Here is a 12,436-nt window from a genome sequence, read left to right as displayed (position 1 = left end):
TTTCAGCAGATGCCAGCCCCATCCTTCGCACCTTGGCTTATCCTTATCATTCACTGCTAGCACCCTGGTTTAAGGCTCTGCCACTTCCACTTGGATTATTATAATAACGCCTCCTAACTCTGCTTTCATCTTTACATCTAAAGTCAGAGTAGTAGTGGCACAACCTAAGTCAGCTCAAATCCTTCCCCTGCCCCCAAATCCTCCTGTGGGAGCTTTTCATCTCACTTTGGGTAAAAGTGGAAGTACTTGCAATGGCCCCCGTGGCCTTCGCCATCTGGCCACCTCTCCCACGATGTCTCTGCTCCTCTGCTTCATCAGTCTGCTCCAGCCATGCTGGCTTTTAGTGCTGCTCCCCAAGAGCACTAAGCACACACCAATCTCAGGGCCTTTGCACCTGCTGTTCCAGTTGTCTGGAATCCTTGCCCTCATGGTTTCCTCCCTTCTTTCTTTCACATCTCTGCTCAAATATAACCTTAATCAATGAGCCTTTCTCTAAAACTCTACAGAAAAACAACACACACCCCCCGTCAACAGCACCCCTCATCCTCCTTCCCATTTTATTTCCACAACTTGTGACCATTTGACATGTATTTACTTGTTTGTTACTGTTGAACCCCTACCATCCTCTAGACCATGGGCTCCGTGAAGGCAGACACTTGCTTTCTTCCCATCCTCAATCCCCAGTAACTGAACAGTATCTGGCCCACGTAGGTGGAATACAAATTTCTTGATCAAATGGAAATGGAGAGCTTTATACAGCCCCTGCACAAGTACTTTCTCTGGAGGCACTTTTCCTCTAAGTCTCTTCCTTCCATCCATCAGCCTAAGGCCTCAGGTGCACCTGACCCCATTATAGAGAATTATAGAGAATTTCTGGAAAATCATCACTTAGAAGTCTTGGTTTTCTGTGGCAAGAGGTTTAAGGTGAAAGCAGATCAGGATCATGATCTCTGGAAGATCTTCTTGAACTTTCCAAAGCATGTGGCCCCCTCAGTTCAGTTCAGTCGCTCAGTTGTGCCCGACTCTTTGCGACCCCATGAATCACAGCAGGCCAGGCCTCCCTGTCCATCACCAACTCCTGGAGTTCACTTAGACTCACATCCATCGAGTCAGTGATGCCATGCAGCCATCTCATCCTCTGTCATCCCCTTCTCCTCCTGCCCCCAATTCCTCCCAGCATCAGACTCTTTTCCAATGAGTCAACTCTTTGCATGAGATGGCCAAAGTACTGCAGTTTCAACTTTAGCATCATTCCTTCCAAAGAACATTCAGGGCTGTGCCCCCCTCAGCAGGTCTCAACTCTGCACTAGGCCCCAGTGCTGTCTAGTAGCAATGACACTGATCTAGCTGTGCGATTATCGAGGCTTTAGGCTGATAGTGAATCCACAGCAATACTTGATTATTCAGTACCCTTGGGGAAAACAAGTGATTTCTGTTAACTGAAGTTTAACTTGAAGGCAGAAGGACCTTTGGTGAGACGAGCACTAAAATGCATAGCACACGTCTTTATTCACACACGGCATCTACAGAACATGCCCAAGCATCCTTTTGGTGACATCATCTGAGCACCAGATACTGCACCTGTCAGGACCTGGCCTGGGTAAATACTCAACACTGCTGAACCTCATGCCAGTGGGATGCGTGTAGATGACGTGAGGCTGTACTGTCACTCGCTTTAGAAGAAAACCTAGAATCTGCTTTCCTGAAATAAGTTCCTGATTTCAACATGGTTTTTGTTCATTTTTTTTTTTTCTGGTTTTTAGTTATTTGCATCTTTCCCATGAAGCTTAAGCAAATACGGTGGCTGTTCAAGAAGAATAAAATTGCTTACTCAAAAAGGCCAGATAAAGCTTTCTCTCCAGAAAAATAATGTGTATTAATGCCAAGAGTGTCCTCTGACTTGCCAGCAGCATTTTCAATGTAACTTACTACTTCTCAACCACTAAAAATAAACCAACTCTTTATTTGCTTCCAATATGCTCTTGCATCTTATATTAAAATTACTGATAAGTGTAAGGTAAGTATACAAAATTCTTGTCATCAGAAGCTATTTCCATAGCTTCTTTTATAAGTCATATAAGAGAACTGTCTGTATCATATGGTAATGATACAGTGTCCTCAAGGTAGCACAACCTATCAGGTGCCCTTTCTCATGAAATAGCTCTAGAATAACACGTCACAGTCTGAGTGATGTCTAGATATATAGGACAAGTCCATGACTGGCATCCTTGACTCAGGAAACGCGCCTATGGGAACTCTGTGATGACACCTGATGCTAAGAACCACACTTGGACCTCAAATATTTCAGGCAAGTTTATGAATCAAATAACAGCAAGATATTTCTTGCCATGAAATACAAAGCAACACATCTAACACTGAACTGGAGCTTAAGGTGGAAAAGAACAGATGTTCAAGCCAATATTTTAACTATCCAAATAAATTAGCTGACAATTACAAGAAAATACCTTTTTAACGTATTACTTGCTAGTTTAAATAGGAAAATACGATGTGAACACTGAGCTGTCACTAACTCTTTGGCTCTACTGAAGTAAGCATCCTATAAGAAGCAATGCAGACATTTTCTAAAGTTGAATGTACAGGAATTACTTCCCAGATATTTTAATTTCTACCCTTTTCCCCCCTTAAAGATTAAGATAAGAGAACAAAGCAAGAGTTTAAAAACACAAACTCTCAATAGAGTAACATAAAGGTGGATTATTACCAAAAAACTAAGACTACTAAGCATTAAAGCAAGGACAACATCACCCATTCATCTTTGCCTTATTATCAAAAAGTATTCCCTACAAGTGATTACTTGTTACAAGGCTAATTACAGCTCCTGCATGAAAATGCTAAAACCTAAAGTTAGCAGCTTACATTTCTTGGGGATTTTACCTGTCATTTATTTTCCCTTATAGACATGTAGTTTTTAAGGCTTTGAGTCTCTGAGAATTTGATTTGCAGGTTGCCATTTTCCACAGTGATTCCTACCTACAGCCCTGGGTCAGGTTGGGACACTGTTTGGGAAAAATGAGTCCCATGGTGGGAACCGCTTCTAGAGACTGTCCCTCGTGGGAACGCACAGGGAGTCAGATTCAAGGATGGTGATGACGTGCCCTCAGTGACCCTGTCCCTGCACCCATCTTGCTTCCCAAGAAGGATTCAATCCCAGCTCAGGGAGTGGGTAGGGGATTCAGAGATGGGGTTGGGGTTTCCCCAATATGCCAGGCACTGCCTGGGCCCCAGCTCACCCCGCTGAATCAAGACCCTCTGGGGGAGGGTGGTAATGGCCTGATCCTGAAGGGCCATGGATACACCAGAACACTAGGAATCTTTCTGAGGGCTCTGTGTGCTCAGACTATTTGAGGGGCTGCTTGACTTTTTTATTTTTTTAAGTGATTTTTGAAATAATTATAGATTGACAAGAAGTTGCAGAGAAAGGTATAGGGAAGACCCATGTGCCCTTTACCCAGCCTTCCACACGTGAGCATCTTGCATAACCAGAGCCCAGTATCAAAGCTGGGCAACTGACATCAGAAAACAGACACTCTCAAGTGCTCACCCCTGGCTTCACGTGAGCATGTCTTCCTTTATTCGGCTCTGTATGAATATTTGGGCATTTCACCAATTCAGATTCCTACTAGTCAAGAAATACCAGGCATGGAGACTTAAAAAAAAAAAAAAAAAAGCCATGTTGTGCATTTTTCCAGGATTAAAAATAGTACAATGTAACATTTGCAAAATGTTAAAGGACAAAGTTGAGATGAAAATCTCCAATTTCACACTGGGGAAGACAACTCTGACAAAGAGAATGTAACTTGTCTTTTTAATTTAGCTCCGTTTATCACTGTTGTGTCTTGTGGGAGCAAAAATCTGAAATGACAGCAGATTTTAGCTTTTGCTTAATTAGCCATCATTTTAAAATGGCACTTATATAAAGATGCACTGACTCGCTTTAAACATCTAGATTGGATTTATTGTTATTGAGTAGATTCTATAAACACTGAGTGATTCATGAGCTTCCTTCTTTGAGGAGGGAGAACTGTGTCACTGAGTTAGGATTCCTAGATCTCTCGAAGGGCCTTCACAGACAGCCAAAGCCTTGTCGTGCTGCCTCTCAGAACTGGATTTTTGAGTGTCAGATTTATAAAAATTAAATACCACTGAAGACGGAGACAGTTACAGAAGAAAATTTTCACAGTATTCAAGGAAGTAAATCGATAAGCTCTGTAAGATATAATAGTGCTTTCAAATGATGCTGTCACCACACAAAGCATGGTCATCAGTGGACACGATTCACTGCATCTCTGAGACCTAGCTTTAAAAATTCAGGAAACCAGTCACTAACTCTTTTGGGATAGAATTCTGCAATGTTTGAACAAGAATCTGAGGCATTTTTTCCTAATTTCATTTCAAAATTGAAGACATTAGCCTTTTTCAGTTTCCATTTACCACTGAAGGGTGCAGCAATGTAAAATTATCTCAAGAAACAAGACCACTTCATATAAGAACAATAATGCTTTCATTCAAGTTAGGAGGAAAAGTCTAAAATTTTAAGGAAGAACGATAGGAGGTGCTGAAACTTGGCAAAGTTTATAATTCTAAGCAATAGCTTCATGCTTGATACAACGTTCAGCCTTTTACTATGACTTGACATAGTAAGAATTTGTACAACTGCATCAAAAGTAATTTCATCCAAAAGTCTAACAAAAGTCTCATAGGTCAAAAAGCAACCTGTGCATGAATTACCATTGCTACTTCTGTTTGCATAAAGAATTCTCCTAGTTCTACCACTATCCTTTTCCCTGGAGAAAATGGCTTTAATATTCTTGAGTCACCCTTACCTTCATTTATAAATGTACATATTCACTTACTCAGGAAAGGACTACAAAAGTTCACTTGAAATGTCATTTCAATCATTTTAGAAAAAGAACATTCTTTACTATTTGTCAAAATTATAATAATTTAAGGCTGACATTTCTCAGGGTTCATATGTGACATCACTTTTCACTGTAATTCTCTCTCCTGATAACTTTGGCCACGTCAGTGAAAATGCCAACGATCAAATCCAGGTCTACCAAATAAACCTCTCCCCAGGTTTATTTATTTAAAGCTTCAGATCTACGCAGCCACTGGCCTCCCACATACCCACACCTGGTTGTCCCCTAAAACCTGTGACTCAGCACAGCCAAAACGAACTTGTCTTCTCTTCTTTATTCTGTTCCTATGTTGCCCATCTTGACCACTGGCCCCACCATCAACCTGTTTACCCAGGTTGGATTCATCCCTATCATCCATTTCCCCTCATAACTATAACTGGTCAATCAACAAATTCTACTGATCTGATCTTCTTGATCTTTCTCAAGTCTGTTCTCTACTGCCCCTCTCCACTGTCCCATTTTAAGGACTCATTATCACATACCGAGGGGCAAACGATTAGAAATGATGTCAATATACATCAACAGAGGATTAAATAAAGTATGAGACAGTAAACAGAGTAGTAACAGAGTGAAGAAGCCCACTTGGTAGGCAGTATGTATTGGTAAATTTAGAAAGCAAGCTACGGAGGTGCATATGTAGCATATTCCATTAGGGTCAAAGGAGGAAGGAATATAAATAACGAACTGCCTGCATAGGTTACTATCACTGGGTGGATAGCAATACACTGAGAATGCTGGCTAAAGGGTACTGGGAGGGAGATATTTTTACTATTTTTACTGCTGTAGTTAGTTCACTCTACTATAAGAAGATACCTGGCTTAGAAGAACAAACTATCTGTCACAGTTCTGGAGGCTGAGAAGTCTGAGGTCAAGGAGCCAGCATGGTCTAATTCTGTTGAGATCCACCTCCTGGTTTATAGAGGATGGCCTTCTTGCTATACTGCACACGGTGGAGATGTGAAGTCTGGCCTCTTTTTAAAAGGGCACTAATCCCATCATGGGACACCACCCCCATGACTGCATCTAAAGCTAATCACCTCCCATTGCCCTGAGGGTTAGAGCTTCAACAGAAAATTTGTGGGGACACAAACATTCAGTCCTTTAATCTTTCCTTACTTTTCAACCATGCATACATTAGTCATTAAAAAAAAATTCAACATAAATGCTTGCTGAATAAAAGCCCTTTCTAAACAGGATATTCTTATAGGTCACTTGGTGGCTGCTAGCTCCTGTTCATTCATTCCACTGACATTATTAGATACATTTAAGAAACATTTACTTAGCAGACACTATCTCTTGTGAACAAGGTATTAAGCAGATAAAAAGAGAGTAATACACCACTACTGTCTTTAAAGAGTTAGAAATCCTCTGAAGGAGAGAGATGAGGAGTGAGCAGCTACTGTTCATGTAAAGAGGAGCAGGTTAAGTGCCCTGAAAGGTACAGATAAAGTGCCATGTGATGCCAGGGAATGCCAGAGTTACTTCTGGACAGACAGGCCTGGAGGGGTGCTAGTGGCATGGGAGATCACCTGGAAGGGTAAGACGACTTTGGACACGGTAACCATGAGGACCACAAAAAAGTCAAAAATGGAAGAAAACACGAGGCCATCAGCAAACACCTCGGTCTGGCAGCCAGCCCGCAGGTGGGTAGAAAAACAGGAGACCATGGAGAGATGTGGCTGCATGGTGGCAAGAACAGAGGTTTGCATTTACACTGACAGGGAGGGACGAGAGGCTGAAGTTTCAGAGGTGAAGGGGTGAGATAGTCTGAGCTGCCTCCCAGGGGCAGCAACCTGACAGACAGCATGTGTAGTGTGGGCTGGATCAGAAACAGAAGTACAAAAATCAGCAAAAGCACCATCCCCACAGCTCAGAAGAGATGGAAACCTGAACTAAGTTGGGCTGGGGACGAAGAACACTTGGATTTAGTAAATGTTACAGAAAAGAGAAATCTCCCACTGACCCTGATTTTGGAGGAGGAGGAAGATGGGGGGAAGGAAATGACAGCAATAGAGAAACTGGCAGCTCAAAGGAAGCTTGAGGAGAAAATGAGAGATTAATTTTAAACAAAGGTTTAGGCATCAGCTGAAGTCATGGAGCAGCTAATGGGAAACACAGAGCCATGAAGGCAATGCTGGTCAACACAAAAACAAAAAAGACTGGGGATAGCACAGAGCAAGGATGGACTTTTCTAGAAAACCGATATTTAGATGCCAGAAGCAAGCTGCTGCTGCTGCTGCTAAGTCGCTTCAGTCGTGTCCGACTCTGTGCGACCCCAGAGACGGCAGCCCACCAGGCTCCCCCGTCCCTGGGATTCTCCAGGCAAGAACACTGGAGTGGGTTGCCATTTCCTTCTCCAATGCATGAAAGTGAAAAAATAAAGTGAAGTCACTCAGTCATGTCCAACTCCTAGCGACCCCATGGACTACAGCCCACCAGGCCCCTCCGTCCATGGGATTTTCCAGGCAAGAGTACTGCAGTGGGTTGCCATTGCCTTCTCCAAGAAGCAAGCTGAGGAACTAGAAAAGGAGGGCCAGGAGATTGAGACCTCAGAAGCCACAGGAGAGGTGTCTGCCAGCGTGATGATCTAGATGCTCTAATTGATATTTCTGCTGACAACATCTAAAACTGCTGGATAAAACAGAAACCCTTTTTAAAAATGCACTCATGAGCCTACAAGGGAAGAAGAGACTCTCAGAAGCCCAAGCCAAACTGTGAATGGAATGCAGAGAACAAGAAGAGTGGGCAGGACTGGTTTCTGTGGCCTCTTCGGCTGCAGGAGATAAGATGTAATGCCCTGGGCTGGCCAAGATGGGTGTCAAACTGGAAACTTCCTTCAATAACACTGTACCCTTAGGGCAAGAACAAACAGGAAACAAGTTCCTGAGACTCAGAGGGAGCTTACCTGTCTAGGTGAACTGTGCTGAGCAAGGAGCCTACAGCACAGGGCTGCCAAAACTCATAAAACTTTCACAGTCCCAAAAACATCCTGCAGAGAATTTAATCTGTGAGTGCCCCAGGCTGGGAGTGCCCCCCAAACGCCTGGCAGAAGAAAACGTAAAACTGCCTTCAATCCTGGCCCTGGAGTCTTCCCACAGATAAAGGCCCAAGGAATGAGTCCACAGGCAATCATCACCAACAGCACAAGAAAGTAGGCCCCACAAGCCAGGAGACCAAGCCTGGCTGAAGAGAGAGGTGGTGAATTAAGTGGAAGACCCAGCAGCCCTGACACAAAGGGATGCTCTGTCAATTCTAACTTGGGACATCTGGTGGATATTTTATAAACATCTATTGCAGCTATTCAATTAAAAAAAAAAAAAAAAAACCTTTGAATTACGGTGTGGTGGAAGAGGCCAAGGTCTTACAGACTACCAAGTAGGAGAACTTGTAGGGCCTGGAATCACTTTCAAAACAACAGTTTCGATGAACTTATTTGCAGGGCAGCAATGGAGATGCAGACATAGAGAACAGACTTGTGGGCACAGTGGGGAAAGGAGAGAGAGGGACAACTGGAAAGAGTAGCATCGAAACATATACATTACCAAATGTAAAATAGATAGCGGGAATTCACTGTATGACTTAGGGAACTCAAACTAGTGCTCTGTGACAACCTAGAGGGGAGGGATGTGGTAGGAGGTGGGAGGAAGGTTCAAGATGGAGGGGATATATGTGTACCTATGGCTGACTTATGTTGATGTATGGTGGAAACCAACACGACATTTAAAAAACTTTTTTTTAATTTTAATTGGAGGCTAATTACTTTACAATATTGTAGTGGTTTTGCCATACATTCACATGAATCAGCAATGGGTGTACATGTGTTCCCCATTCTGACCCTCCCTCCCACCTCTCTCCCCACCCCATCCCTCAGAGTCATCCCAGTGCACCAGCCCTGAGCACCCTGCCTCATGCATTGAACCTGGACTGGCAATCTATTTCACATATGATAATACACATGTTTCAATGCTATTCTCTCAAATTATCCCACCCTCGCGTTCTCCCACAGAGTCCAACAGACTGTTCTTTACATCTGTGTCTCTTTTGCTGTCTCACATAGAGGGTCATCGTTACCATCTTTCTAAATTCCATATATATGCATTAATATACTGTATTAGTGTTTTTCTTTCTGACTTACTTCACTCTGTATAATAGGCTCCAGTTTCATCCACCTCATTAGAATTGATTCAAATGCATTGTTTTTAATGGCTGAGTAATACTCCATTGTGTATATGTACCACAGCTTTCTTATCCATTCATCTGCTGATGGACATCTAGGTTGCTTCCATGCCCTGCCTATTATAAACAGTGCTGCGATGAACATTGGGGTACACGTGTCTCTTCAGTTCTGGTTTCCTCAGTATGTATGCCCAGCAGTGGGATTGCTGGGTCGTATGGCAGTTCTATTTCCAGTTTTTTAAGGAATCTCCACACTGTTCTCCATAGTGGCTGTACTAGTTTGCATTCCCACCAACAGTGTAAGAGGGTTCCCTTTTTCTCCGTACCCTCTCCAGCATTTATTGCTTATAGACTTTTGGATAGCAGCCATTCTGACCAGTGTGAGATGGTACCTCATTGTGGTTTTGATTTGCATTTCTCTGATAATGAGTGATGTTGAGCATCTTTTCATGTGTTTGTTACCCATCTGTATGTCTTCTTTGGAGAACTGTCTGCTTAGTTCTTTGGCCCATTTTTTGATTGGGTCATTTATTTTTCTGGATTTGAGCTGCAGGAGTTGCTTGTATATTTTTGAAATTAATTCTTTGTCAGTTGCTTCATTTGCTCTTATTTTCTCCCATTCTGAAGGCTGTCTTTTCACCTTGCTTATAGTTTTCTTCATTGTGCAAAAGCTTTTAAGTTTAATTAGGTCCCATTTGTTTATTTTTGCTTTTATTTCCATTACTCTGGGAGGTGGGTCATAGAGAATCCTGCTGATTTATGTCAGAGAGTGTTTTGCCTATGCTTTCCTCTAGGAGTTTTATAGTTTCTGGTCTTACATTTAGGGCTTTAATCCATTTTGAGTTTATTTTTGTGTATGGTGTTAGAAAGTGTTCTAGTTTCATTCTTTTACAAGTGGTTGACCAGTTTTCCCAGCACCACTTGTTAAAGAGATTGTCTTTTCTCCATTGTATATACTTGCCTCCTTTGTCAAAGATAGGGTGTCCATAGGTGCGAGGATTTATCTCTGGGCTTTCTATTTCATTCCATTGATCTATGTTTCTGTCTTTGTGCCAGTACCATACTGTCTCAACACGGCATGTAAAGCAATTATCCTCTAATTAAAAATAAATTAATTAAAAGAAAACAACCCTCCCCCCCAAAGAAAACCCAACAGTTCCCCCCAAGTTGCAAGGCAGGGAGTGGAAGGGAGGATGTGAGGACCAGCGGTGAGCACTGTGCTTCTGGACATGGAGGGCGGCACGGGGAAGCGGAGGGCAGTCCAGCTGGGACCACAGTCCCCAGAGATGGGCACAGGGAGGATGGCCGGGCATGTCTCAAGACCAGGGGAGAGGGCAGCAGAGAGAGACAGAAAGAAGACAGAGGGCAAAGTCTTGCAGGATGCAGGAAGGGAGGAGCTTTAAAAGCATGATTAGACCCTCTATGACCCAAGTTTACTGTTAATTTAAGAAAAAAAATGTCCTGGTCAGAAAAAGAGATGGAGAACTAAGCCACCCTTGGGTCTCAGGCCGCATCCAGGCTAAGAGGTGAGTGCACATGTGTAGCTTCTCATTCAATTCCCAGGTGAAAATGAGCTTCTGGTTGTTGGCTATTAATCTGTAATCAGCCTAGAAAGGAAGAGTCTGCTCCATTTCAGTCTGGTTTACAACCTCAAAGCACAGAAAAAGTACCCCAGGTCGTTCATTCTCGGTTCGTAGGGTCAAAAAAGAGGTGTATCCTCCCAGCCCCGTGTCGTATCCTTTATGGAATTATTTTGGTAGGCAAGCACCATGAGAAGTGCCATGAGAACACAAGGGGAAATGGCTCTGCTCAGACCACACGGCAGGGCAGGCTGGGGTTCAGTGAAGCCAGGAAGAAAGACAAGGGCCCTGCTCGCTGCTCTCCACAGAAAAGGCCTTGGAACCCGCAGCATCTCTCTTGGGGTCAGAGCCAGTGGATCTTCTCCCCTGGGCCCAAAAGATGGTCAAATTTACTAAAGCAAACACCAGAAGACTTTACAAGTCTCTGACTGCCAATCAGCTCATAGAAGAACAAAAAGTAGGAAATATGGCAATACTGCAGAGCCGAATCCAGAAAGGGGGCAAGCGCAGAGACACAAACCTGAGTGAGCCATGCTACTCTGCAAGCAGGGTCACAGGTGGAAAGAACAGAAAACAACTTCTGAAGAGCTCTGTGTATTACCTGGCACCACTGCCCATACATCCCATTTCTACTTAAGATGCTTTTTTTTTTTTTTTTCACGCTCTCAAATAGACGACTTTCAACTAATCCTTTGGCAAGGTACAAGCCTCAGTTGGTTACTGAGACTACTAACTGTTACGTGTGGATCATCTTTCTTTTAAAGGGCTTAAAGTGTCCCACATATGATCACAATGACTTTTTTCATATTCTTGGGAAGAGTGGGTCAGAGTAATCATTCTTATTCTCTCCACCTGCTGGGAAACACGGGGCGCTAAGAACAGAAGCACTGACATTTATTGGGCACTTACTGCGTGCCAGGAGCTCTTGTAAGTACTTTTCATTTGATCCTCACATAACCCCCTGTGGGGTGGAGACTGTTATTATCCCCATTGGAGATGAAAATGCTGAAGCACAGAAATATTACATGATTTTCAAAGTTGCGAAGCAGGTAAAGGACTGAGTTGGATTCAGACATGGAACTCTGGATGCCTGGGTCCCATGCTGGCAACCACCCTGCAGAAGGGACCTGCGAATGACTCCTCCCACTACTGAGCTTCCCCAATCCAGGCCACTGGGAGCCTGGCAGCTGGGTCTCGGGCTCCATTTCTTCTAGCTCTACATTTCCCTTATGTGAATCTACAGACCATGAGTTTAATCATACACTCAAGCCCTTCATTTAAACAAATGTCAAGAAAATCCACACAGACCTAAAGATAAAGATATATTTAAGCAACTGTATTAGTGCATGCTGCTGCTGCCGCCACTAAGTCGCTTCAGTCGTGTCCAACTCTGTGAGACCCCATAGACGGCAGCCCACCAGGCTCCCCCATCCCTGGGATTCTCCAGGAAAGAACACTGGAGTGGGTTGTCATTTCCTTCTCCAATGCATAAAAGTGAAAAGTGAAAGTGAAGTCACTCAGTCGTGTCTGACTCTTAGCGACACCATGGATTGCAGCCTACCAGGCTCCTCCGTCCATGGGATTTTCCAGGCAAGAGTACTGGAGTGGGGTGCCATTGCCTTCTCCTGTATTGCTGCATAAATAAACTTAAAACACAATTTATTCTACATATTCTATCATTATCAAACGTTCTAGACTATGAGTAACAGAAAGCCAAAGACTTTATACCATGATCCAGAC

At 43.3% G+C, this 12,436-nt stretch overlaps 1 protein-coding gene across 5 annotated transcripts in view; it reads right to left on the bottom strand.

The window, feature by feature from the left end:
* Positions 1-12,436, bottom strand: part of MTM1 (myotubularin 1) — a 96,732-nt gene that overhangs the window by 28,215 nt on the left and 56,081 nt on the right. The gene's annotated exons all lie outside the window — the stretch shown is intronic.

Source organism: Bos javanicus, chromosome X, assembly GCF_032452875.1.
Source record: "Bos javanicus breed banteng chromosome X, ARS-OSU_banteng_1.0, whole genome shotgun sequence".
In the NCBI taxonomy this organism is placed as follows: Eukaryota; Metazoa; Chordata; class Mammalia; order Artiodactyla; family Bovidae; genus Bos; species Bos javanicus.
Note: the sequence above shows the minus strand (reverse complement) of the source record. Positions and strands in the feature narration are given on the sequence as shown.